At 41.6% G+C, this 26232-nt stretch overlaps 1 long non-coding RNA gene across 1 annotated transcript in view; it reads right to left on the bottom strand.

Annotated features, from left to right (window-relative positions):
- Nucleotides 1–492: 492 nt before the first annotated feature.
- The window catches only part of LOC118967628 (uncharacterized), a 30678-nt gene continuing 4938 nt past the window's right edge, over nucleotides 493–26232 (bottom strand). Inside the window, exons 2-3 of the long non-coding RNA XR_012124137.1 lie at nucleotides 22671–22847; nucleotides 493–1259 (exon numbers count right to left, since the gene is read on the bottom strand). This is a non-coding gene — a long non-coding RNA (uncharacterized lncRNA). The remainder of the gene's footprint in view (nucleotides 1260–22670; nucleotides 22848–26232) is intronic.

The raw sequence follows: 26232 nt of genomic DNA, 5'->3' as shown, positions 1-26232 counted from the left end.
AGCCTGGGCAAGAGGTTGAGAGGTTTTCTTCTACAGGCCAAAATGAAAAGGTAGAGCAGGAGCTTCCCATGTTAGGAACAGTGACACCAGGAGGTCTCCCAGGACACCCTCAAAAAACTCATGCATGTACCTTTTAAGATGGCCAACCCTCTCATGCCTACCCCAGAGGAGGCATCACCTGCTAGCCAGGATGGACCAGAGATGCTACACACATATACACAGCAGGGGGCTGTAGGCAGTGGTGTTCTGGCAGAAGTTTAACAACCAGCAGCTGGTCCCGAGTGGGGAGAAGCACTGATTTATGTTTGCTTATTTCCATGGTCTAAGCACTACCGCATGGCTGTTGTGACCTCACTGTGTGTGAGGTCAGAAGGAAATGTGCAGTAGCAGACCGTTGTTGCAGTACCACTCCCAACACGCACAACACACGCAGTGGCTAGGCGGAAAGCAACAGTGCAGTGACATACAACAGGAAGTGACAAGTTCTGAGTATTTATTACCTTTTTAATACTCTTTATTTAATCACAGCCTTATATAATTTTGTTTTTAATAACAGGCAATTGGCCCGTAAAGTCACTGAAAATTTAACACTCGGCTCTAACAAGCTGGCACAGGCAAACGCTAGCACATCACCTGAGGCAGAGCAATTAAGGAAAACACTGCACCCTGTTCTCAATTCCTCTTCCCAGCCCCCAACACAAAATAGCTAGAAGCAGAAGAGAAAGAAAAATCCATGCCATCTCTCTCCTGGCCAGACAGAGATGAGAGTGGGAAGCGTTGCAGTTTTCTGCTGCTGCACGACAGCCACCCAGAATATCATGGCTTTCCTCTCCTGGTTCTGAGGACAGCTGACTCTTCCGGGTGGTTCTTCTCCAGAGCTGTGGTCTTCCTGTGCCTCGGCTGTGCTCTCATACCCAAGGCAGCCCGATTACAGGCCTGGCCCCGTGGTAGGCACGGCTGGCAGACTGGCTTCAGCTGGGACTGCAGAATGACCCGGCTTCCCTCGCCCTCCGCATGTGAGCTCGTGGCCTCCCCTTGCCACGTAGTCTCTCTACATGAGGTGGTGACATGCCAGATTTCTTACATGATAGCTCAAGGCTTCCAAATGCACAAAATCAAGTGACCAGTCCTTATGACTCAGGCTTAGAATGGGCACAGCATCCTTTCCACTGGTTAGTATGAGTCACAGGCCCAGCTCAAATCCGTGGGAGCCGACAACCGAGAGAATGGGGCGCTGAAGGCCCGCTTGGGAGACCAGCCTGGGAGGTGAGAAGGAGAAGAAGTTTAAATCAGATTTGAAATTAGAAATTTACGTTTGAGATTGGACCAGATAGAGTTTTGAAATAACTGAAAATTACAGGAAATTATGGATTCTAGACAAAAATGTTATTATAGGTAGGAAAGGAATATTTGACATAACAGTTTAGGGGGCATTTGAAATAAAATAACATTATGTATATACTCCTACTGAGCTTAAGTATATAGTAAGCCTCCTATATAAGACTGTACAAATATTAGTAATGATTGTGAACCATTAAGAAAATTTATGTTTTTCAACTACCATATAAAAATTGAGGTAAATATTTAGAGGTATTTTCTTCATCTGAGTCTGTGTTTACTCTTGCTTTTGAGAATGAACATCTTAATTTCTGTCTGAAGAGTGCAACGTGACAACTGTTTTACATTTGTTTCATTTTTGTCTCATACATTCTAGTTTAAAACACAGCATGTGTGACCCCCCTCCAGTTTTCCATAAATCTTTGCAATTTTTCCAAATGTGGAAGTTATGGAAAAATAAAGTGTTCTCTGGTACACACCACATCCTGCTCAATTTTGAAAAGATTAAGAAACAATTGGTTGGAATTCACAGCATCTTAATATACTTTGTTAGAGCTGAACAATACTTTGGAGTGTATTTTTAAAGTCTCTTTGGGAACAATATACTGATAAAAATTTTTCATCTGTAGTGGTAACATATTTTCTTAGTTCTTTACAATTTAAAAAACACCCTTGTGTATATTACTGCATTCTAGCCTTGAGCCACATTGAGAGGTAGGCAGTATTGCTTCCATATTGCAGGGAAGGAAATCAAGACCTAGAGATACTAGGCAATTTGCTCTAGGTCTCTAGCTGTGAGGGCCTAATCTTCAGGCTTCAAATTAGATAGACTAATTTTTCTAATTTAATGAACTACTAGTATCTTTCTTCTTAAGAGCTAAACTTTTGTTTTCCAGACAGATCTAGTTTGAAGGGAAATTTTTATAAAATATGGAAGAACACTGGGTCCTAACTCCTATAGAAGGGTTATTCTAACTTGGGCAGAATTTCTCTTGACTCTTAACCTCTAATATTACCTTCAAAAGCTTGGATTGCCTCTGTAGAATAGTGCTACTTTTTTCCTAACCAAGGTGGTTAAGATGGAGTAGAGTGTCTCTTGTTAAGGAAGGCAGGTCATACAAAGCATGTGGGACTCTGACAAACAGGGTGCTTCTAGCAGGACCCAGAGCATGATGGTCTTTGAGGCTGAATAACAGTGTTCAGTTCCAGGGCAGCTTCTTGAGCTGAGGCATGGATGTAAACATGTTTCTATATGAAACAGTATTTCCAGAAAAGTTTGCTGTAAAGTACAGACTGTTGTTAAGAATTGGCTTTTTGGCCAAGTTTTTAATTAGCATCAAAGTTTCTTAATGAAAAATTTCATAATAATTAAAACCATGAGCTTTCTGGTGAGACTTGAGTTGAAACACTGATTCTTTTATTTATTGTGTGGCCATTCAAAAGTCACCCAACTCTCTAAACTGCAATTTGTTTTTCTTAAGACAAAATAATAATGGTCATTAGTAGGTTTCAGGTAATTGTGTATGTTAAAATTGTATATGTAAAAAATACAATGCACTTTCCAATAAATATGATAGCTTCTGTTCAAACTTATAAATCTGTATCTAAAAATTTACTTCACTTTTCCATCATTTTTCTAGTCTGTCTTGACTTACTTACCATTACCTGTATGCATAAGGTATGCATAAGGTATGCATAAGATTTAACAACAGCTTTTGAAAAAACTCAGTAAGTGGTTATCTGCATGATTTGAAAGTCACCCCAAATTTCCTTAATACTCTTGTTTACTTTTATAAAAAAATTGTTTTATCTTATATCACACAGCTTTTTAAATTTATTTTATGACATGTAGTTGACATACAATATATTAGTTTCAGGTGTACAACATAATGATTCGACATTTATGTATATTACAGAGTGATCACCAAGATAAACCTAGCTACCATCTGTCACCATGCAAAGTTGTTGCATATTATTAACTACATTCTCTATGCTGCATATTGTATTTCTACATACAATGTCTTATTTATACTATAACTGGAAGTTTGTACCTTTTAATTCCTATCACATGATTAGTGATGTTGAGTAGCTTTTCAGGTGGCTGTTGGACACCTGTGTGTCTTCTTTGGCAAAATGTCTATTCAGTCCCATTTTCAATTGGATTGTCTTCTTCTTTTTGATATGCTGTGCTTTACCTCAAATAAACTTTTTTTTTTTTGCACATTTCTCCACTATCCTCCCCTCTGGCAACCACCAGATCATTCTCGTATATTGTTCTCATGTATATTCCTGGCTCCTTTGTCATATATTAATTCACCATGTAGATGTGAGTTTATTTCTGGGCTCTTTTTCTGGTCCATTGGTCTACGTTCTTGTGCCAGTACCATAAATTTTAATCACTGTAGCTTTGTAGTAAACATTGAAATCAGGGAGCTTTGTTGTATAGATTGAAATCAAGATATCCCAGCTTTATTCTTTTTTCTCAAGATTGCCTGGGCCATTTGTTTTTTTGTTTGTTTGTTTATGTAGTTCCTAATTTTAGGATTAATTGCTCTAGTTTTGAGAAAAATGCCTTTGTTATTTTGATAGGGAGTGCAACTGAATCTGTAGATTGCTTTGGGTAGTATGGACGTTTTAGTTATATTAGTTATTCAATCCATTGGCATGATATATCTTTCCATTTTTTTGTGTTGTCTTCAATTTATTTCATCAAAGTCTTATAGTTTTCAGAGTTCAGGTCTTTCACCTTCTTGGCTAAATATATTCCTAGGTATTTTATTATTTTTGATGCAACTGTAGATGGGATTGTTTTCTTAATTTTTGTTTCTGATAGTTCATTATTTATATAAAGAAATAAAACCTATTTCTGTATGTTCATTCTATATCCTGCAATTACTTTTACTGAATTTGTTTATTAGTTTTAATAGTTTGTTATTGTTGTTGTTTTTGTATAGTTTCCAACTATTTTATTTATTTAATTTTTTAAATTTTGATATATATATAAAATATATATTTGATATATAATATAAAATCAATAATACCTTAATAAAAAATTTTTTAAAAAGTACCTTGTCAAAGTTGACCTTATATGAAAATAGACTATTTTCAGTTTTTAAATTCTAATTAACTTTATATATTCATATCAAATAACTGATTATTTTTCATAGAATGCAAGAGTCAGACTATTGCATTCTAAATTATAATTGAGATTTCACAGAAGAAAGTATCTAGAAAGGAATTCGATGTGATTCATGCTTTCCTTTTTTTCTTTTCTCTCTTGTAAGTGTTATCTTTTTAGAGGAATTTACTGTTAATCCCGTAATGGTCTCTGAAAGAAAATCACTGAGGGTAGAGTAGGCCTGATTTTCCTAACCATAAACACTATCAGAGCAAGAAATAACTCTGGGAGCCATGGCTGCAAACTATGGTTAAGCTAAAAATAACACGATACAATTTGAAGGTGGCGGATGACTGTGGTTCAGAAAATAGTTTTCCCTTTTTTTACAGGTTTTCAGGCAAAGGCCACTCTGAAGACAGTGACTGTGGTTTTTGACAAGTCTCCAATTTTGTAGAGCATAGATCCTGAACAGACCATCTTCCCTAAGCTTACTTCCCATCCCCCTAAAACTCCTTCAGATTCAATTCTTTCTGGGACACCAGATCTGGTACCTTCTTCATTAGAGACGTGACAGTGGAGCATCAGGGCAGGAAGAGGAGCTAGGGAGAGGATGTAATAGTTGAATGTAAGGCAGGATTTTCTCGAGTCGGGCTGCCTGAGCCTCCTCACCATGGCCCATGGCCCAGCTAGCTGAGACATGGTGGCTGGGGCTCATTTACTTCTGAGAAAATTTTGCTCCAACTCGTGCTGGCTGCACTTACACCTTACAACTGAACAGGGTTTTGTACTGCTTTACACATCAATTGTTTCCTCATTACTTAACTCATACTTCTCTTATTAAATGAGAAAATTAATCTTTGTAAAATAATAAAACTACATAATGACATTTGATACAGCTTGAATAATCATCCTTTATGGGGAAGAGGACATAATTTGAAATGGTGATATTGCCTGGTCATTAAAATTTTAAAGTCAAGATATTAAAAAAAAACAGTTAAACAGGGATGGTAATACAGCACGGAGAATATAGTTAATGATTCTGTAACATCTTACTACATTGGTAGTGACTAGCACTAGACAGATAGCACTAGAGGGGGTGAGGATTTAATAATATGGATCACTGCTGAACCACTGTTTCATATTTGAAACTAATATAAGATTGTATATCAATGATACTATAAAAAAAACAGTGAAATACACGAAAAAAGACTGAGTTACAAATGAATCCACAAATTTGGAGAACGTAAGTCAGAGGATTCTGGGTTCTGTGCTGCCTTGCTCCCCGTCCTCGGGCGCACGGTACCCTCACTTCGGAACGGCACTACCTCCCAGTGTCCGTCTCTTCTTTCTTACTAAAAGTAATTCAGAATGTCCATGTGGCACAGTTCTGGCCAGTGGGACATGAGTTGGGGTTCATGGCGGATTCTTGGGACACCTTGTTTAAAGGGGGCAAACTCAGCAGCCTGTGCCTCTCGCCCTCTACACCCTCCCACACACTTCTGTCTTCGAGACAGCACATTTGGAGTACAAGATCCAAGTCACGATCATGAGGGAGAGACACTGACCTAGGGGAGGCAGGGCAAAAAGGCAGAGCCCCGGAACCAGCGCTCCCTCTGGACTTCCTTGTTGATGAGAAAATTCAAGCCTTGTGTCTTTCAGCCACTGTCACTTTGGTAATTGGAGCCAAACGCAGTCCCTACCTGATACACCGTCTCTGCAGGTGAGGAGCGGAGGCCCCCTTAGCTGCCCGTTACCGCATGGCTACTGTGTAGCAGAGCCGCGGTTCAAATCAACGTCTATCTCCCAGGAGTCTTTTTGCTTCCTACTTCTTTGTCTTTGCTCTTCGCCTTTTGCCTCGGCTTCCTCAAGTGAGTCCTGGAATTCAGGGTGTTTTCCTGAAGCTCAAGTTCCTAAAAATGACTCCCTCTACAGTGTTAAATAGCAGACTTCTCTCCTGTCTGACCTTCTCCCATCAGAAGTGAGTTTACAGGTGGTGTGTCACTCTGGTCGGAGTGCACAGGAAGTTGGAAGCAAGCTTCATGAGGAAGAGGCCATTGGCCCTGGGCCTACAGGGTCTCGGGGATTTCAGTACTTTGTCATAGAAGGTAAGTCATTTCAAGTCAGAGGACCCTTTTGAATGAAAGCATGAAGAGGGGCAACTCCAGTTTGGCAGGAGCAGAGTATGTGAAGGACTATATATATATGTATTTTTTAAGATTTTTTCCTTCTTTAATAAGGAAACATTCTATTTTAGAAGATTTCTTCTGATAAGGGGGTTATCTATGTTAGTGCAATATCAGAAGTTCAGTGCCATTCAGCAGCAAGGAAATATGAAAACAGGCAATAGCAGCAGTTACTAGCCCTAGTGGAATTACATTGCCCTATTTTCTCTCTTAATTAGTTGCAAATGAATATTAGTCTACCACAATGTCTCTTTGCCTACACCAATAATACATACTTGCAGATTTCACTGTATTTGTGTTGGGAATATGTATGTATAATGTTCCTGAACAGTCTTGAACATGAGTTAAGTACCCATTCGATACTAAATTCTTTTTATTTTAACCAGTGATAATAAGCAGACATGGGTAATTTGGCTCATGATTTTTATTTTAGTTGAACTCTGCACAGTTTATTATTTTCACCTTTCTATAATGCAATATATTATAGAAACATGCTTTTAATGTGACATTTTTAGAAAGGATTATGTTCTTTTAGAAAAGCATAAAGTGCTTTTCAGGTGACTGTATATCAATTCAACACCATTAGACGATTGGAAGTAATGACAATTTAAACTCAGCCATTAGTAATTTTTTTGAAGATATTAATTATAAGTTCCAATGTCAGCTATGCTACTGTGCTAAAAATCTTCTGGCATCTATCAAATGCTATTACAGTCTTGCAAACAGATACAGCAAATAACCATGAATATTGAATATAGTTGTGGGGTTTGGCACAATTTCTTTTAATAGCTTTTTTTTTTCAACTCTAGGTCCATACTTCTTTTCATTGATCATATAATTCCTCTGATAATGGCTTCTGTAAACATGTTTACAATCTGTTGTCTCCTGGATTCTGCCTTAACATGCTTACGCATGGGTATTTTTTCAACATGATCCACTACTCAAAAGAAAGTGTAGAAATATTCACTGATAGATCAAGGAATCATATCTTTATTTATAATGCCAGTTTTCAAGGAACGTATAGAAATTCCCTACTAGCTAACATGGAACTTACCCTCTTAAACAATTTACACATATTCAGGCCTATCACTCTGAAGTGCGTTCAATCAGATTAGCTTTGGCACTGCTATACATTGTAAGACTCTTTATTATGATAAATATTTAGTGTGCCTGTCTTACAGTATCACAGATAAAATATTACTTTATATAAAAATAGTTATATTTACCTTTTAAAAATTATTTATGCACTAAACATTTCCAACATGATTTTTGAGGAGGCATACAGTGAAAAAATGGTGACGTAATGAAACCACAAATCCAAAAAAAATAGATTAAAAAAAGTGATGACACCCCCTCTGTGTGCGCCTCCAGAGGACTAGTAAATCAACCATAAAAAAAAAAAAAGTGATGAATAATGAACCTGGTAGGAAATACTAATACCTGACAGCCTGACTTAGGGAGATGTGGTGTGGTGCCAGCAGCAAGAGCAAAAACAAAGCAAAAATATGATATTACATTGTGCTCATTGCTAATAAATAGAAGCAAACACTTTGCCAAGAGTTCAGTTTGAAAGCATTTATTGAGTATCGATTACACAGTAGATTGTTTTTAAGCAATGTTTTTAAGCAGAATTACAAGCCTGGGAATTTTGTTCAGTGCAAATGAGCCCTGACCTCTATTGTTGATGCTAAATGGATAGCCAAAATTGAGAACCAAATTATGTAATGGGAATTTTTTATCCTACTAAATCTTATTAAATCCTCTTTATATCCCCTCAAAAGCTAGTATTATTAATATTCCCATTTTACAAATATTTAGGAAAACTAACGAGAGAATAGATGGCATGACCAATGACACAAGGCAAATATAGTGATGGAGTTGAAAATTAATCTCAGAAGCATTTGATGCCATCATTTGTGCTCTTCACTACTACACCAGAGATTTCCAAATGTGATCATAACAATCAAACCCTTCTCTTAAACAAAGTTACTGAAAGAGACACAATCTACAGAACATATGGGAGCAGAGCCGCTCTGACTGAAGTGGAGGTGGGGTCCACACTCAGATCCACACAGTTTCTGTTCCCCAGGCAGGTTCCCAGAGACCCTGGTGTGGAGGCCCCACAGAGCCTGCAAGCACAGGTGGAACCATGTGCCGGGTGATGGCTCTCCTGACTCCTGACTCGACTTCCTGGTTCTGAGGGCCAAGGCAGCACCAAGCAGATCTTCGTGGAAGAAAGGACTGTAGATAGCAGGATGGGTTACTCTTCAGAACTAGTTTAATCAGCAGTACAGATCCCTTCCTCCTCATGTGGCCATTCTTTCACTGACACTAGTAAAAGCCAAGGGCATGATGCTAAATTGTAGATTTCTGAAAGCATTTATTTAGAGAGCTAACATCATGCAATATAATTGTCAGGTAATCTGACTCAATATGGGGTAAAGCTAAGTGCATGGTTAACATGTTCTAGATTCTGTATCAATTTTCTCAGTTAAATATGGATTTTTTCACAATATTCCGAATAAAAATACAAATTAGAATCTCTAGGGAGATGCAGATGAAAGGATTTTGTAGTTGAATTAGAGCAATTTCCGTATGCTAAAGATTCTAGGCTTATGGAAAGCAAGTTTGACATTTGGGGATAAAAAATCAGAGAACCTGACTTGTCTTCTAGGTACATCACAGGCCCAAACACTTAAGGATACCAGTTAGTTTTCCAAAGTTCTTAGCCACAATACATGGAAAGGAAGAACTGGGCTTGGGCATCTTGAGGTTAGGAGGTAATGATTATGCTCCTCCACCGTAGAAGACTCGTGGAGTACAGTTTGTTTTTAGCTGAATTAATGCATTCCCAGATGCACGGGATTATATTCACTCCCTGGTTCATAGAGGATGTCATGAACTGCACTTATCCTTATGGAAGAGGTCCCTTACAGTAAAACCCTTTCGGGGATTCCCATAGCCCTTGGTAGAAGTTGGGAATTTAAAAGACCTGCCCTGAAGGAGCATTCTTCTTAATCCCATTCTGACAGAAGGATACTTCTAATCAGGCGTGGCCAGGCGTTCTGCCGCACAGACCAAAGTAAGGAATCACAAGTACCTGAACATTCTTAGATTTGAACCAATGGTGCTGTCCGGGAGGGCAGCCTCTGGGGAACCCCCCGGGAACCCCCGCACCCCCGCCCCAGCTATTTGTGCTCATGAAGGTCAGCCAGGAATGGTGTTCATCGGAGCCTGCGGGCATTCTTCTGAGATCACCTGCTGGTCATGACCTGAATCACAAGGTCACTGTCGGGGTGGGGGCTCTCAGGTCTGCCCAGTATATCTCTGTGAGGGGAAATGAGATTCTGGGATGATGTATTAGGAGGAATGTTTTGAGTATAAAATTTAGAGAGACTGATGTAGGTGGCTATTGCAGGAATTCAAAGGAAAATAATACGAAATAGAATGATGATCATGGAATAGAAACAAACGTGAGAGATGAAATAGAGATATTGGTCGATTTGGCATTAGGAGGGATTTTAGTGGAGAATAATCTGCAGAATCCACAGGATTCCTGAGATTTATACCAAGTGAGGTAAATTAGTCATAATAATTCAACAGCATAAAAGACAAGATGCATATGTTTAAACCAAAATATTCTATGACAGGGGGGATGGGATAAGTAACCATAGTGAGAATGCAGAGTATCATTTAATGACCTGAATACATTTTTAGATTTAGGAGCGTGAGAATTCTGCCATAGAACCTGAGGTCCATGCCCTTCCTAAATTCACGTGATTGTCTTCACTCTATATTACTGTTGAAGCCAAGGTTGCTAGACTTGGCAGGTTTCCAGGAATCTGGGAAGGATGTGATCGATGGGGATTTGCCAGTGGCTGGAGAGTTCAGGCTGAAAGCAATCTGAAAAGCTTGTTCAACAGAGCAACCAGCGCAATACATCATCTCTGGCAGGCCGGGCTTGGAGAGAGCTCTAGGCGGGGCCTAAGGACGTCAGGTCAGCTGAGCTCACAGGGGGAGCATGCGGGCCGGAGAGCATTCCTGAAGGGTTTGTGTAGGTCTATTGTCTCAGGCAAGGTAGGCGAAGTTAAAGACTCAGAACGATTATGAACAATCACAATTTCTCGACCTAGGAAATGGCATGGAGAATTCACCAAGCAATCACATGCTTTCCTCATACTTCCCTATATGGCTCATTTCCAGGGAGCACAACTACGCCTGCAGAGGCATTATTATGCTGCAGACAGCATGCCTTTATCACAACACAGGGCCAGCCCCAGAAACTCTACTTTCCGTGGCACTGAAAGAAAGATATTAGCAAGGACCCAGAGAAACTGGAGTCCTTTATGTAACTCTACTTTTCTTATTCTGTATTCCAGACAATATGCCTGCACAAAGAATACATTTAGCAGCAAACTAAGGACTTCTGGGATAGTGTTGAGCATGCCAAGAGTGCTGTGGTGTAATCGTTCTGTGAGCATCGTACCTTCGGCCTTTAAACTCTTAAGGGATCCACATTGCCTGCTAGGGAAGGAGGATGTGGTTAGTTATGCCATCGTACTGTAATGTAAGAGGCCTGATTGTACGTAGGCAAGACTCCCAGATTTGAAGGCAGAAGATCAGTGTGACTCTACCAGCTGTGTGAACTCAGGGAAGTCATTCAATTGAATCCTCAGTTTCCTCTTCTATAAAATGAGACCAGTTGTGCCTTTCTCATCTTTCAGAATTGTGATCACTGTAAGATATTCAAAATAAAAATCTTTACTTACCCACAAAAGATAAATATCTGTAACTATCTGCAGGACACTACATAAGATGATATTCCAGTAATGTACTAAAACCTATTCTTACCTATTATGGAAACTCCTGAACACCACAGATAGGTCCTAGAGTCACGATAACATTTAAATAAAATCTAACCAACCTTTCTTCTAAATTCAAGGCCTTATCTGCATAAACACAAGGCTCAAACTCAAAAACACAAAAACTTAACCACTTCTGCACCCCCTCCTGCTTTCCTTTCTTAGTGAATGACAACACCATCCATCCAACATCAAAAAGCAGAAACTTGGGAGGAGAGTTGTGGTCCCCCCCACACACACCATCACACCCCACTGTTTACTCCAAATTCTGCTGACAGAAGTACCCATATCTGCCCCCATCATCATTGCCTTACTTCATTTCTTTCTTCCTCTACCTGGTCGCCTTGCCTCTGTTTACACCTCCTCTAGTTGCTAACCCATGCTATTGCAAACAATATCATCAAAAAATATCTTTAAGTTCAATCATAACATTCTCCTAACATTCTTTAGTGTCTTAGCATGGGTCTCAGTATAAACCCAAGTCCTTTAAAAAAGTTCACTAAACCCTCATGATTAGTCCCATCTCATCCCTAGAGTCCTGTTCATGGATCTCTCCCTCTGCTCCAGAATCCAGACATGCTGACCTGTGATTCTCCCAAGCGTGCATCCATCTGTCCATTTCTATATATTGTCAATGCTGTTTCTGGAATAATTTTCCTACCTGGCTTACTCCTATGGTCTTCAAGACTCAATTTAAATACCACCTCTTCCAGCAAACCTTAAATGATCTCTACCTTACCCCCCTCCTAACATACACATGTGCACACACACACATGCACACACACACACACACACATACACACACACACACACACACAGAGTTTAGGTCTTCTATCTCTGTGGCCATCATCTTCTATAACATTTCTCATGTTGTAATTGTTTCTTCTCTGTTTTCTCTGCCAGATGAGCTCCTTGAAAGTGAATACTGAGACTTGCATTGTTTTCTCTCCAACAACTTTTTCTGTACTTGGCATACTCCTGATTCTGGCCAATGGAGGAGATTCACCCAGAAGGAATCTTCTTTCAGTTCCCTGCCCAGACAGGATAAGCATCCCTTAATTAGGCATGACCTTGAGGTTGTCTAACAGGTGGAAAAAAAGAGTCAACTCATATAATCACAGGCTCTCTTTTACACCAAAGACATTCTAAAGGGAGGTTCATAACAATCCAGTTATTCTTCAGAGCAGCCACAGCAAGCAGAATAGGATTCCTTTTCTCAGGGTGAATTTCAGAAGGGGAGTCAATGGCAGGGTGTTCCCAGAGCAGAACTGGCACTTCAGACAGGAATGGAAAGTGCAGTGGAGTTGGAAGAGCCAAAGAGAGTCCCGTGAGCCCGGGCCCTCGGCCCCTCTCCCATCACAGGGAGAGGACTTCCTCCCAGCTGCATGAGCTGAGGCAGTATGTGACTTTGACTCATCCCTGAGAGAGAGGCAGGGAAAGAGAAGAGAAGCTCTGAACACTTCCCTAGAAATCTGTTCCTTGCTGCACAAATTACAGAAGCCTGCTTGCCACTATTCCGTTCTCAAAAACAGTGACACCCTTCATCAACACAGTGATTAAAGTAATGTTTATACCTTGATGTACTCAGGTACTGCACAGAAAGCCCAGGAGATGTGTCCCTCTTACATTAGGTCTTGCTGTCTAAAGAGCCATCCTTACCCTATGACTTGTTCTCTGCCCACCCCTTTACACACACTGTATGCCCATGCACACACACAGACTTACACACTCACACTTACACACAACCAGTCCACCATTCAAATGAATCAGAAACAGCACAAAAATCCTTTGGAAAGTCAAAGCCCATTCTCCCATTTTACCTTAGCAGAGTGGATAGATAACTTGCTTAGATCAACCAAAAAATAGTAAACAAGGGCAATCTGCTCAACGTTTTGAGCTACAGTATGTTTTTCATTTTCTGCCATCAGTTATATTTCAGACAGGTAGGGTGCAGATGTACACAGGTGTTGTCCCTGCCTTTCTCCTGGCTGCCAAAGATGAAAAGCAGATTCTTAATAGCCTGAGCCTGAAAATCTATACTTCCGGGGGTGTTTCTGACTTTCTTTACTGTGGGCCCCATCTAAGTTCATTCTTCTTAACAAGATGACTCTAGAATAAGGGAAAACCAAAGGAGGTTAAAAGATGCTCATATTGTTTATTGAAAACATTTTTTTAAACATTTTAATTTATAATTAAATGGGTTAAATGGGAAATACCCAAATTAGTTTCAATTATATTAAGGGATTAGGGAGAGAATCAAAGGTGATTGGGATGTGAGAATCCTGGTGACCTATGTTTCTTTCTTTTTGCATTTATGCACTGAGTATGCATGTAAGGATGCCAGATTTAGCAAATAAAAATAGAGGATGCCAAGTTAAATTAGAATTTCAGATAAATAAGTAATGTAACAGTATAACTATGATCCAAAGATTGCATGGGACATATTTACAACAAAAATTATTCACTTTTTGTCTGAAATTCAAATTTAACTGGGCACCTTCTATTTTATCTAGCAGCCCTACATGTATTAATTTTGTGGTAATAAATAGCTGAAAGAAAGAAAATCAACATATGGAACACACAAAATGTTAGCAGAGATTCTCTCCAGGAGTTTCTGATTTTTTTATGTTTTCATAAGACTTCTCTGAAATTTCCAAATTTCTTACTGTAATTTTTATAATCAGAACTAAAATATATGATATTTAAAAATAAGAGACTCTGTGTGAAGTCACGCTAATATTTAGATGTTTAGTGTCAACAGAAAGCCTAGTTATTAAGAAAACAGATCTATGCCCCTCCCCTGGACAGTGGGCAGGACTAGCTGGGTATGAGGTTATAAATATCACCCAGGGACAAGCTGGTGAGCTAACATTTGACTTAAACCCAGGAATTCAAGATGTGAAGGGACTTCTCTCTCAATAAAAAAAAAAAATTGTATATTTACAACCTGGAGTGTGGTCAGAGGAATAGGGGCTCATTCAACAGTGAAAAAGAGAATAGGGAGGATTTTTTAAATCATCAGAGCATACAAAGTAGAAAAAGTATGAATTCAAATTTCCTAATATATGATCCAATAATTCTTGTGTCTGAGCTTGCATCCATCCCACCTTAGCTCATCCCTGTCTAATGATGTAAGTGGGCGACAATGATGAAACAAAATGAACCTAATGCCTGCTGACACTGTCCCTCTGGGTCCAGTGCAGTGACCACGGGCTCAGTGAGGCTTTGCCAGCCTTCCAGGTTCATGAATATTTGAGTAAAATAACTTCGTTGTTAGTAATAAAACCTAGTTATTTCATTCCATGATTTAACAAATAGCATTGAAGTACTTGTATTGATACTCCACTTAAGTCACAGACACTAAGTTTGTTTTGATTTATATTCATTTTTAAATTATCTTTACTTCAAGGATGAGTTTTTGAAATTTGATAGTCTCCGTGGGTTTATAAATCACCGTAGAAAATGGTTCCTCACGAATTTGCTGGGATCCCTAACAAGTTCACATGATTACTGACTATTAAAGTTTATTAAAAATGTAACATGATAAATATTAAATATCCGTTGTGGTAATCACTGGCTCTTATTCAGGGTTGCTTTTGCAATGAGAGGTGCCCTGGAAGGTCTCTGGAGGAAAGCAGAAATGTCAAAGACAGGCCTGCGTCTTAATAGAAGCCTTGAGCTTCAACTGCTGACTTTCACTGAACAGGTTTCCGGCGCCCCCACTCAGGAAGAGCGGGGGGGGGCGGGCGGGGGGCGTGAGGGGAGCTTAGGTGAGAGTCAACAGGCAGCCGCTTGGTGGGGGTCTGGGGGCTTTTTTGTTTTGGTTTGGCTTTTATTTCTTCTGCGTTCTAAGCTCACTCTCTGAAGACTTACGTAGGAACCATGAGGTGCAGATGACTGGGAAGGATATTCTCTGCCTGTGAATTTTCTTAGCTGATGAAAAGCTCACCTTCCATTTCAAGACTATAAAAGAAAAGGCGCTGCCTGGGTAATGAACCGGCGGCACAGAACCGCTCCTCACCTCCGCAGCTCACGGACCCTCCCCAAGGCTCGGGGCGGAGCGGCCGGGTCTGCACAGGACGTGCCGCCGGCGGGGACCCCAGGCCCGCCCCCTGTCGGCAAGCTGAGGGGCGCCCGGGGCCAGGAGGACTGGCGGCCTGTGCCGCTCATTTCAGGGGGGCGATGTGAACAACGGTGGGGAATGTCGTAAGGCTTGCGGTCCGGGGGCGCGGCGAACCAGTCCCAGCAGAGCGTGGTGTGGGCGCGGGACCGGCTTCTGCAAGGCACGTGGTGTTGGAGCAGCCCCCAGGAACGGTCACGAGCCCGTGAAAGCCTTCGGATACGAGAATGAAAGAACCCAGGCCCCGGGGAGCTTCAGTTGGGATTCCACAGGGCAGTCCCCACTGGCTCTGGTGGGGGCAGGAGGAGGGTTTGCGCTGTACTGGATTTGGGGAAAAGGGGGTGATAGAAAGAAACAGATGGGGAAGGAAGGCGGAGCTGGATAGTGAGAGACAGGTTTTCAGGGCAGTTTAGTTCCTGGGCAACGGTTTCGGCAGTGGCCCGCCTGGGAGCCCGAGGGGAGTAGCAGCAACGGGCATTTATGTGTCTTCACGGGCAGAGGCCCCTTCGAATAAACTTGACTTACCTGCAGTTCAGACCCACAACTTATCTGGGCCCCAGTGCGCCTCAGGTGCTGCTGTGGCACCCATGCCCTTGCCCTTCTCCACTTCACTGGACATCCTAGCTGAACACAGGGTCAACATCTACCCTTCTGTTTTCCTTTCAAATACTAGAGGCTCCTCCCCATGTGCTGGACTTACTTTGATCTTGGGGAGACACAAATAAATACTAATGGAATAATTCTTCCCACTTATGTGTTAAGGAGCCCGAAAACAGTGGTGAGCTACATCTGAAGTCTCTCAGGCAGCTATATTGCATGCAAATATAACCACATTTTCAGGGCCCCAAGGAAGTGTGTCTGCCAAGATCAAAGCAATCACAAAGCCCATCCAGTTTGGATTCTTGCCAGCTGGTTCCATCAGACTCACCTACATGCCCGTTCACACTGTCTCTGAGCTGTGAGGTTTTCCTACCCACCTCCAACCTGCAGACCATCTTATTTTGGGGGCCCCACGTGACAGGAAGCCTGTTTTAGAGATGGAAGGACCAGGCGGTGGGAGTCAGGGTCTGCCAGGTGGAGCCCTGAGAGCTCCAGGCACTTCGCATTTCTGATGGGCTCTGCTTCTGCGGGTTAGGATGTTGTGTGAATTGGCAGCCTATTTTAACTCCTTTGTGGTGACACTTCCTCCTTTATCAAATGGGGATTTGGTGACCTTGCATATTTGTTGTGTGGGTTAAACTGTATGGAGCCCGGAACATGCCTGGTACCCTGCCTGCCAGGGAAGGGGCACTGAGGCTCTGGCAGCTGCTGGTCCTGTCTGCCGCTCCTCCCCAGAGGCCGCCGGGGAAACAGGAAGGCCATGGTCCCAGCCCTCACAGCCTGTGTTCTGGGGCTGGCAGCTGCTGCCTCTTTGGACCCCAGACACACATGTGTTTATAAAACTACCAGTCACGACACGGTCCAGTGTCCAGAGCCTGACACCAGAGAGATGTGATGCCTCCAGATTCTCCCTTTGTCTGAGAGTCTCTATGATTTCCATCTCGAACATCTTTGCTCATCACCCGCTGGGAAGTGCTCCCTCTGGGCGTGAGCCACTGGCCAGAGCCTGGTGCTGGGCTCTCCTCTCTGCCTCGCTCAGTGCTGGCCTAGCATTTCGTGCACGGAGCCAAGGAAGGGCCAGGGTGGTCATGCACTCAGCTGGCTGTCTCTTGGTCAGGTGCTGCGTCTGATGTCCCTGCTGGAAAATGTCCCTCTGCCATGTCTAAATCCACACAGCTTTGGGAAAAAGCTGTTGGGAAGGAACAGTTATGTGAAGATAGTACCTCATGGGGTGTTTTCCTCCCCTGTTGATCTCTCAGGGGTGTCAGGTGGTGGCTCTGACTGTGTTTTGGAGGACAAGGAATGGGGAAGCATACTACAGGTGTCACTAGATTTTGCTTTCAAAAACTCTAACCCTTGAAGAAAATGTATGTTGTTTGAGAGATGTGAAAGGAAAAAGCATATAAAGAGAGTGTCTTCAAGAGATAAGGGCTGCACAGGCTTCCCCCTTGCGCTCTGCCCCCTAGCAGGAGGGGAAGAGAGTCAGGCCTCCCACTGCTGCAAAGCCAGTCGCCACAAGCCCAGAGGCGTAGACACTGTTCGCTCACTGCCAGTCCTGTAGCTCCAGCATGTTCTGGAGTCCACTGTCACAGCTCTGTAGCTCTGGTGTGGTAGAGCTGGGCCTCTACTCCGAGTGTCACAAGACTGAAATCAAGGTGCCAGCCAGGCTAAGCCCTTATCGGTGACTCTGGGAAAAGGTGCTTTCTAGTTCATTCAGGTTGGCAGAACTCAGTTTCTGGTGGTTGCATGAGGCCCATGTTTCCTTGCTGGCTGTTAGTAAGACTCCTCTCCATCCTGTCTTCAAGCCAGCAATTGTGTGTTGAATCCTTATGCTTCAAAAATTGACTTCCTCTTCTGCAACCAGCAGGAAAGAAAGCTCTGCTTTTAAAGGATGTACACAGTTAGGTCAGGCCCACCTGAATAGCCTTCTTAATTTAAGGTCAGCTGGTGGGACTTCACTTATATCTGCAAAATCCCCTCACAGCAGTATGTAGATTATTGTTGATTTTGGTTGAGTAACTAAGGAAAGGCATGTGTCCCCCGGGACCAGGAATCTTAGAGGCCATCATAGAATTCTCCCTGCAGTAGTCCCAGAGCAGGAAACTAAACTCTGCTTCTGGCAGCACCATTAAGGTCATGGAGGGAATGGTTAGATGATGTGCCTAAGAACTCAGGATCATAGGGAGCCCTGGAAAGATTCTCACCTGCACTAAGCAGGACACAAACTAGTCATGACAATGTCAAACTGGTCCTGAAGCTACCACGTGTAGCTGGGCAATGGACTCCTGAGAAGCGAGCAGCTATAATCCTACTCTCAAAATCTGGTCATGTGTCAAAGCTTGGACATGAGTCAGAAATTAAACTGTTACAGAAGTTAATGATGGTGATATTTCTTGCACATCTGCACAATAGCTATGGGAAATCTTAGTATACCCACCACTAACTACGGTACCTGATACATATTTTTCATTATTGAATGAATAAATAAAGGAATGAAGCTAATAATTAATAGCTTGTAAATATCCACAAGAGCCACCAACTTCTCAAACCAATCTCTTTGAGGTAACAACAACAACAACAAAAAGCTTTAGGGAAGCTCTTTAAAAAAGTATGTTTGGTGAAATTTATGAATATATTATATTCTTTAATCAAGATAGTTGGAAAAATGCTAGATCACAGTTGTAAACCAGTTTTTATCCTGCAGGATTTGTTTATATCCTTTAAATTATTGTTATTTTTGAGTGGAATAATATATGCAGTATTTCCAAAATTTATTTGACACAGAGAACCCCTGTTTTTCTGGGAATGTGTAAGTGTGAGCTAAGTAATGCTGCAATAACAAATCTAAGTTATAACAATGATTTATTTCTGTTCATGTTAGTTGACAGCTGCTAGATGGCTGCACCTCTCTTCAACATCTTTATTCTTGGATAGGGCCTAAAAAGGCCATTGCTGGTCTCACAGAGGAGATGAAAGGAAAATAGTAGAACCTTGGGATAGTCTTACGGCCTTTCTGGGAAGTGGCGTGCAGCACTCTGTGCCATTTCATTGGTTGAAGGAAAGATGTATAATCCTCACACAAGGAACATTTAGCAATGCTGGTTCTGTGTGGAACCCACTTTGAAAAGCCCCACACGATGGATACAGAACTGAGAAGTCACTGTGGGCTTCAGTCACCCAAGGCTCCAGAGGAAAGAACTGGAACCAAAGGGCACTGTGAAATTCAACCACATACAAATCTTGGATTTCATCCCAAATCTATTATGCTTGTAGTTTACGCTTTCTTTCAATTTGAGAAAAACAGTAAACAAGAAAAAGGTATAATAATCCAAAATTTCACTCATTTAGTTTAATATGCCTAAATGTTTTTAAAAAAGAAAAACATTAAATCTTCCATTATCTTCTACCTAAAGATGCTGATTGTTGGACATAACCAAGAGAAAATAGGAACCTGTCTGTTTCTCTTGGAAGGAAACAGTTTGTCGGATTTCTTCGTTAAGCTCTCAATGGGCTGGAGCTCCACGAGTCCTAAGTGAGTGCAGGCGGCCTGGAGCCCTACTCTCTTCACAGCACCCAGCTCAGCTCCTCTGACAGGGCTGCAGACGCCTCCCCAGAGGGCCCGCCAGTGTGTCACTGCAGATAGGGCCACACCACTTGATGGAAAGGAAACACTTTTGTCCACTCCACATAATTACCTGACTCTGTTCTATATCTGAACCAATAACAAAGATGCTGCAAGGCTTCGAATCCCAGTGACAGCGCATGGCATTCTCCCACTGAGAAAAAGAAGAGGATTCCAAAGACAGGGCACAAATCCAAGGCTAATGATTGAGAGTTTTTTTTTCTACTTCCTGCCTTCACCTCCTTTCCTTCTGAACTGGGAAGGCATCAGCGATCACTTGCTATAATTAAGAAAAATTAAAAACAAGAGCTACTCACTGGCTAATCTGATTGGCTAATCACTGATCCCAAACTTCACCCTCCTGGCCAACCTAAGCACTTCTCAAAGTTTTCACTTATAATTCCAATAGCAGTTCCATGCCAAACAAATACACACCTGATACTTCGGGAGGAAGGATCACTCTTTAAGCTTTTTTGATAAATACACTTAAGCTCAGGACCTGAGGCAGCTGACCTGTTTAGTACAAGAAGATCAAAGTCAGCTTTCAAATCAGATTTTAAAATCTGCTTTAAAAATGTGATCACAGCTATTGGACTTTGTCTCACCCCTCATATCCCTACTATTCATTAAAGTCCCTTTGTTAAAGGACCTTTGATACACACACAACATATGCCCTTACATATCTAAAGTAAAATTCATATGCATATATATGTATATACAGAGAAATGAAATCTCAATGTTTTTAATCCAAATAGTTACATGTTGATAGCTAGAGAGACCATGATTGAAATCTTCTAACAAAATATATTTAAACTGTTTTCAACTGTTGCTCTTTCAAAATGCCCGGAACTGGCCCCATGAGTGTTTTGTGAATATGTGGGTTTACTCTCTCCTGGGTCATATGTCCTGAACAACATAACTAGTAAGGCTGGTATTTTCATCTCTGGCCCAAGCTTCTTTGGTTCACAGGCAATGGGAACAACCTAGATCTGCCTTTGCCCGAATGAAACTAGTCCTTCTTCTCAGCCATGTGTCACCAGGATTTGAAATCTGCAGGTGGCTGTGACGGATGTGCTAGCTCCTCAGTGCAGCTAGAGAGGTCACATACAAAAGGAGCTGTGTTTCGGGTCCCTAAAGTGGCTTTATGCAGAACAAGTTATTTTACACCTGCCTAAATTGAAGACAAACCCAGTAGAGTGTGCACAAAACAATAACCCACATTCTTTATTTCTCCACATGGTCTTTGTAATAGTCTAACTTAAATTTTGTTTGTTAGCTAAAACCTTATAGGTTTTAATTTAATTTATTTAATATTAATTTAATTAAGATATAAATAAAAACCTCCCACTAACTTATAACTAGAAGTCCTGGCTAATCATTTTGAAACATCAACTAGTTCCTCAAATTGATGCTTATAAAACTTTCTAGAGAAATAGAGTATGATATTTTAATCTTCATCTAGACTATTAGGAATACATATTTTAATTATAGCTTTGGATAGTGTTACAAATTTTTTTCCAGCTTTTCACAGTTCCAAAGTACTAGAGAAAATTTGAAGAAAGAAGAAAAGGCAGGGGCTGTGTCGGTGAAGACCACGTATGTGAGCTAACTTGACAGCAGCAAACAGGTACTCCATGTTGGAGAGAAAATAATATATATGTCACCAGCTTATAAGCATTTTAGGTGGAAAGTTTTAAGTTCCTTTTTACAAAAAACAGCTTAAAGAGAATGAACCTAATTGCCTAAACCTTAACTGAGAGTAAAACTGTCCCCTTGCCCCAGTCCTATTTATGCAAGCAAACTTTTTAAAAATTACAGAAAATTATGAAGTGTTCCTTTAGATTCACTATAAAGATATTTGCAACCTTGGGAATGTTTCCCAAGAGCCTAACAAAGAGAATGTGTGTCCTGCTGAGAAGTAGTGACTGTGTTTTATCTTCCTCTCCCCCTGCATCAAGGCAGATGATGCTCGCTCATACCTGACTGAGAAAACTGAACAGAGACTTCGTCTTCTTGTAACAACTCCACAAGGACACTTTTACCCCTGCTCATGTTCTCTGTTCCCTCCTCTGACAAGGCAAGAAGGGCTCCTGTCCCTGCGGCATGTCTCCTCTTACTCTCTGGTGCCCGTCCCCCACTCTCTCCTCTCCCAGGACCTCACTTCTGCTGTTCTTCTTCTTCCCTGAATCCTCCATTTATTCCCGTGCTCTGGATGGTTTCATTAGCATAGGGACATGCTCGTGTTTTCTGGTCTCAGAAAACAAATGACAACAGCAATTAAAATGAACTCTTCCTAATCCCACAGCACCCTCTGCTCCAGACTCTCTGTTCTGCTCCTCTTCACAGTGAAACCTCTTGAAATGTCTCTCCACCACTGGGTTCACCCTCTAGCTCCCTACTCCTCCACTTTACCCTACCCAGTCTCGCATTCTTCCCTCCACTGACTCTCTTCCTGGGACTCTCAAGCTGTGTGTTGCCATTTCAAAGGGTCATGTATCTGCCTTCATGTTACCCAGACTCCCAGGAGTTGCCAGACCCCCACCTCAGAGAGGTGACCGCTCCTTCCTTCTTCAAGCACTTTTCTTTTTTTCCCAGGGATGCCACACGTTCCTCATTCTCCTTCTATGCTTCTGCCAGTTTTATGCTCTTTTGCCCCAGTCTCTAGGATTAGAATGCACCAGGATTCAATCTTCCTTCTCTACATTTTCTCTCTGGGATTAAACACTATTTATGTGCTGATGACTTACTCGTCATCAGTTCAGATTCATACTGCAAATAACCAAAAATCGAATTCTGTCTTAAGTAAAAAAGCCATTTGTTGACTCACATAACTGAAAAGTCCAGGGGCAAGGTAGTCTTCAGGGCTCAGTGATATCAGAGAACCACTTTCTTCACAACTGCCTGTCCTGCTGACAGGTATTAGGCTTCATCCTCAAGACAGCATCCCTTATGTTGGCAGAATAGCTGCTGTGATTCCAGACTTTACATCCACAAACCATGCCACCTGAAAGGAAAAATTAAAGCGATTTATAGTGTCCTTCCCAGCTCTCCCAGGAAAGGAAACATTAGAGGTCCCAGAAAATGAGACTCTATATGTCCCATTTGCCCAAATTTTTCACAGACCTACTTCTGATACAATTCATTTGGATAGGGTGATGCCATGTGCAGGGTGGCTTAAATTCAAGCTACCTGAATCAGTAACAATGATATAGGAGAGGAAGGATTATCTGGATCAAGGTGAAACAATCAAGATCCATGCCAGACTCCAGATGGGTCAGCTCCCTCCAAAAAATATGGGTGCTACATGCAATGGCGGGAAAGAGAGCGTGGTGAGAGGTGCCTCTGTACAGTTTCCAAAATCACACTTCATCTCTGATCTCTGAGCCCCAGACTTAAGTACCCAGTCACCCCTTTGGCATCCCCTTGTGACGCGATGAAACTGACACTCTGACCCTTTCTCCCATCGGCCCCCACTACATGTTTTTTTCTCTAATATTCCCTTATCAGTAAATAGAACAATTATCAATTTGCTAAAGACAACATTTTAGAGACTACCTTTAACCTCTTGCTTTACCCTCCGCTATAATTCAATCCACCAACAAATGCTGTTGGTTCTCCCCCCAGCCCTATGCTGAAGCCATGCATTTCCCGTCTCCTGCCACTGTCCCCGCCTGGCTCCAAGACACCATTACATCGTGCCTGAACGACTGCAGTCGCCAACCAGCTATTGTCCTGATTCCTTTCTTGTGGTCCTGAAACCTATTCTCTATACAACCTCCAAAGCAGTCTTTCCAAATATCAGATCACTGCCCTTTTAAAATCTCTTCAATGACTTCACAGTCTATTTAGATAAAAACCTAAACTCCTTATGTAGAGGCCCTACAACATCTGGCTCATGCCCTCCTCTCCATCACTACCTCATACCCCTCCCCTTAGTCTTCATGTCCCAGACACAGGCCTCTTTCCACATCCTACTCATGGTCAGCCTGAATCTGCTTTCACTGTTGAAGCTTTAGATCCCAAGGGCCCATTCCTGGGCCATAATCCCTTATCCTTCCAGGGCCATCACTCTAGTGCTTCAATCACTCCTTATTATGTTCTCCAGGCCCTTGACTGTCCCCTGAGCCATAGGTATACCCATTCCTCCTTCCTATCCAGCCGAGACAGCACAAGAAAAATTATGCAGCCATGCAAATTAGGACCTCTGCCCTTAATTAGGCCCAGTATGCTATTAGACAGTTGTGTACATGGCGCTAGAGAGCTTCCCATTCCCTTCATAATTGCCATCAATCCTCAGTGTCATCTCCTCTATCATCATCCACATTCTTAAACTTCAGAAAAAATAAAGTCTCCCTCGGTCTACTGCCATTTTACCACAAAATGAAATGCCTCTCCATTCATTTTTAATTGTTTCTAGCTTGTCTCACAGACAGAGACCTTTTAGTTTGGATGTTTTCTGCTGTAAGTACCAAAATACTAAATGAATACGGTTCAAACAGCAAAGACAATATAAACCCTCACATAACTGGAATTCTGAAGCTTGATGTTTGAGGCAGTAGCTGATGTCATTAAGGACCAACTACTGTCCATCATCCAACCCTGCAGCCCTCACCACGCCGACCTTCATCTCCAGGCACCATTGCCTCTCAGCAGAGTCCCAGGGCAGAAAGTTGAGCAGTGAGATCTCTTCATGTATGTCTTTTATCAGTAGGGAAAAGTCCCCCCAAGGAGCAAGCATGGAGATTGCACCCAGGGACCAGGAGCAGCACGGGATCACACGCAGTGTGTGCTGGTAAGTGTCAGCCTGTCAGATCTCCATGAAAATGAAAATCACCCCCAGTGACCTATCTCCAGGTAAGACCTTGCTTTTTCCCTTTAATCCTAGACCTATATATCCCACTGTCTTCTGTACATCTACACATGAATATCTCCCAAGCATCTTCAAACTGTGATTCACTGTATTTCCTCCACAGGTACAGCTGCCGCATTGCTGGTGCCCACTACTGGTGTCAGGCGAGGGTCGTATTGTGTTCTTCCCTTTCTTCTTCCCTCACTCCTGTGCAAGCCAAGTATTGTGTCTCCCTCCTCAGTGCCCCACAGATCCTTACTTCGGTGCTGGGTCCGTCCATACTCAGAAACTCATCACCTCTTTCTGGACTACTGCAGTAGTACTGAATGTTCTCGGTGCCTCTGGGCCCTCCTGCACACCTTTAATCTATCCTGTCCAACTTTTCCTCAGAGGCTCTTCTATTATACATATTGGCTCAAAAATTTTTAGTGGCTCTAAATTGCCCAAAGGGCAAAATCAAACCTCCTCTGATTTATGCTCAGACCTTCAAGATCTAGATGCTAGAGACCTGTTCATTCTCATCTTCTAGCTTTCCTTCCCTCTCTCATTATAGATTCACTTTCTCACCATATTTAACTATTTGTACAGAACACATGGAGTTCTCTCGTACTTCCGTTCCTTTGCACATTCTGGTCACTCTTTCAAATGTACTTTCCTCACTTATATACCCAGAAAACTCTCTGTATTTTTGCTATTGTGAAGTCTCTCCCAATAACTCAAAGAAAATAGGGCTTCTCCTATATTCTGACAGTACATTGCATAGATCTTCACAAGAACAATTTCTCATTATGATTCTTGGTTTGTAAACTACTTGAAGCCAAGGACAGTTTCATCTCTATGCCCTCTGTGACCAGAATAGCACCTGGTACACAATAAGTATTAAATAAATGCCTGTTGAATAACAACATGGACAAATATATTAATATTGGATCTCTAATAATAATGAGTGCTGTTCTAGAGAGAACAGAGGCTGGTTTAGCAAAGCATCATGAAATGAGTCCCAGATCCAGAATGCCAATCTTATAAAGATCAAATAACTCTGCTCATCTACTAGCCAGCCATGCATCAACTTTTGGTCTACTATTCAAAAAATAAACGACATGGTCTGTTGATTATAGGATGTTATGTACAATGGGCAGCACATCAAACCTATATTTTGAGATAAAATCAGATATGCAAGACTTCTAGAAGCTAATGAATGCATTTCCTCCTCCATCTATGTTGAATTTAGGCAGATAACATTAGGATATATGTCTCTTATTCTTAATTCTTTATGTACCCTTCCACCTTTCCCATACAAAATTTCCATATTCCACATTTTTTATATTCTCCATCCTAAAGAGACTGCTGATTCTCTATTATTATGCTTTGATTTTTGTAACAAAGTATCAATCAGAGAGCAGGTTTGGAAAAAATATGATTGATTCTATTTGATTATGTTTCGCTTGAGGTGCAAGGGTAAGATTGGGTGAGATGGCCAGTGGATATAGGTCTGGGTCTTAAATTTACCAGTTTCTATTGCTGTTTATACTAAGTGATG

Source organism: Manis javanica, chromosome 13 (assembly GCF_040802235.1).
Source record: "Manis javanica isolate MJ-LG chromosome 13, MJ_LKY, whole genome shotgun sequence".
NCBI lineage: Eukaryota > Metazoa > Chordata > Mammalia > Pholidota > Manidae > Manis > Manis javanica.
Note: the sequence above shows the minus strand (reverse complement) of the source record. Positions and strands in the feature narration are given on the sequence as shown.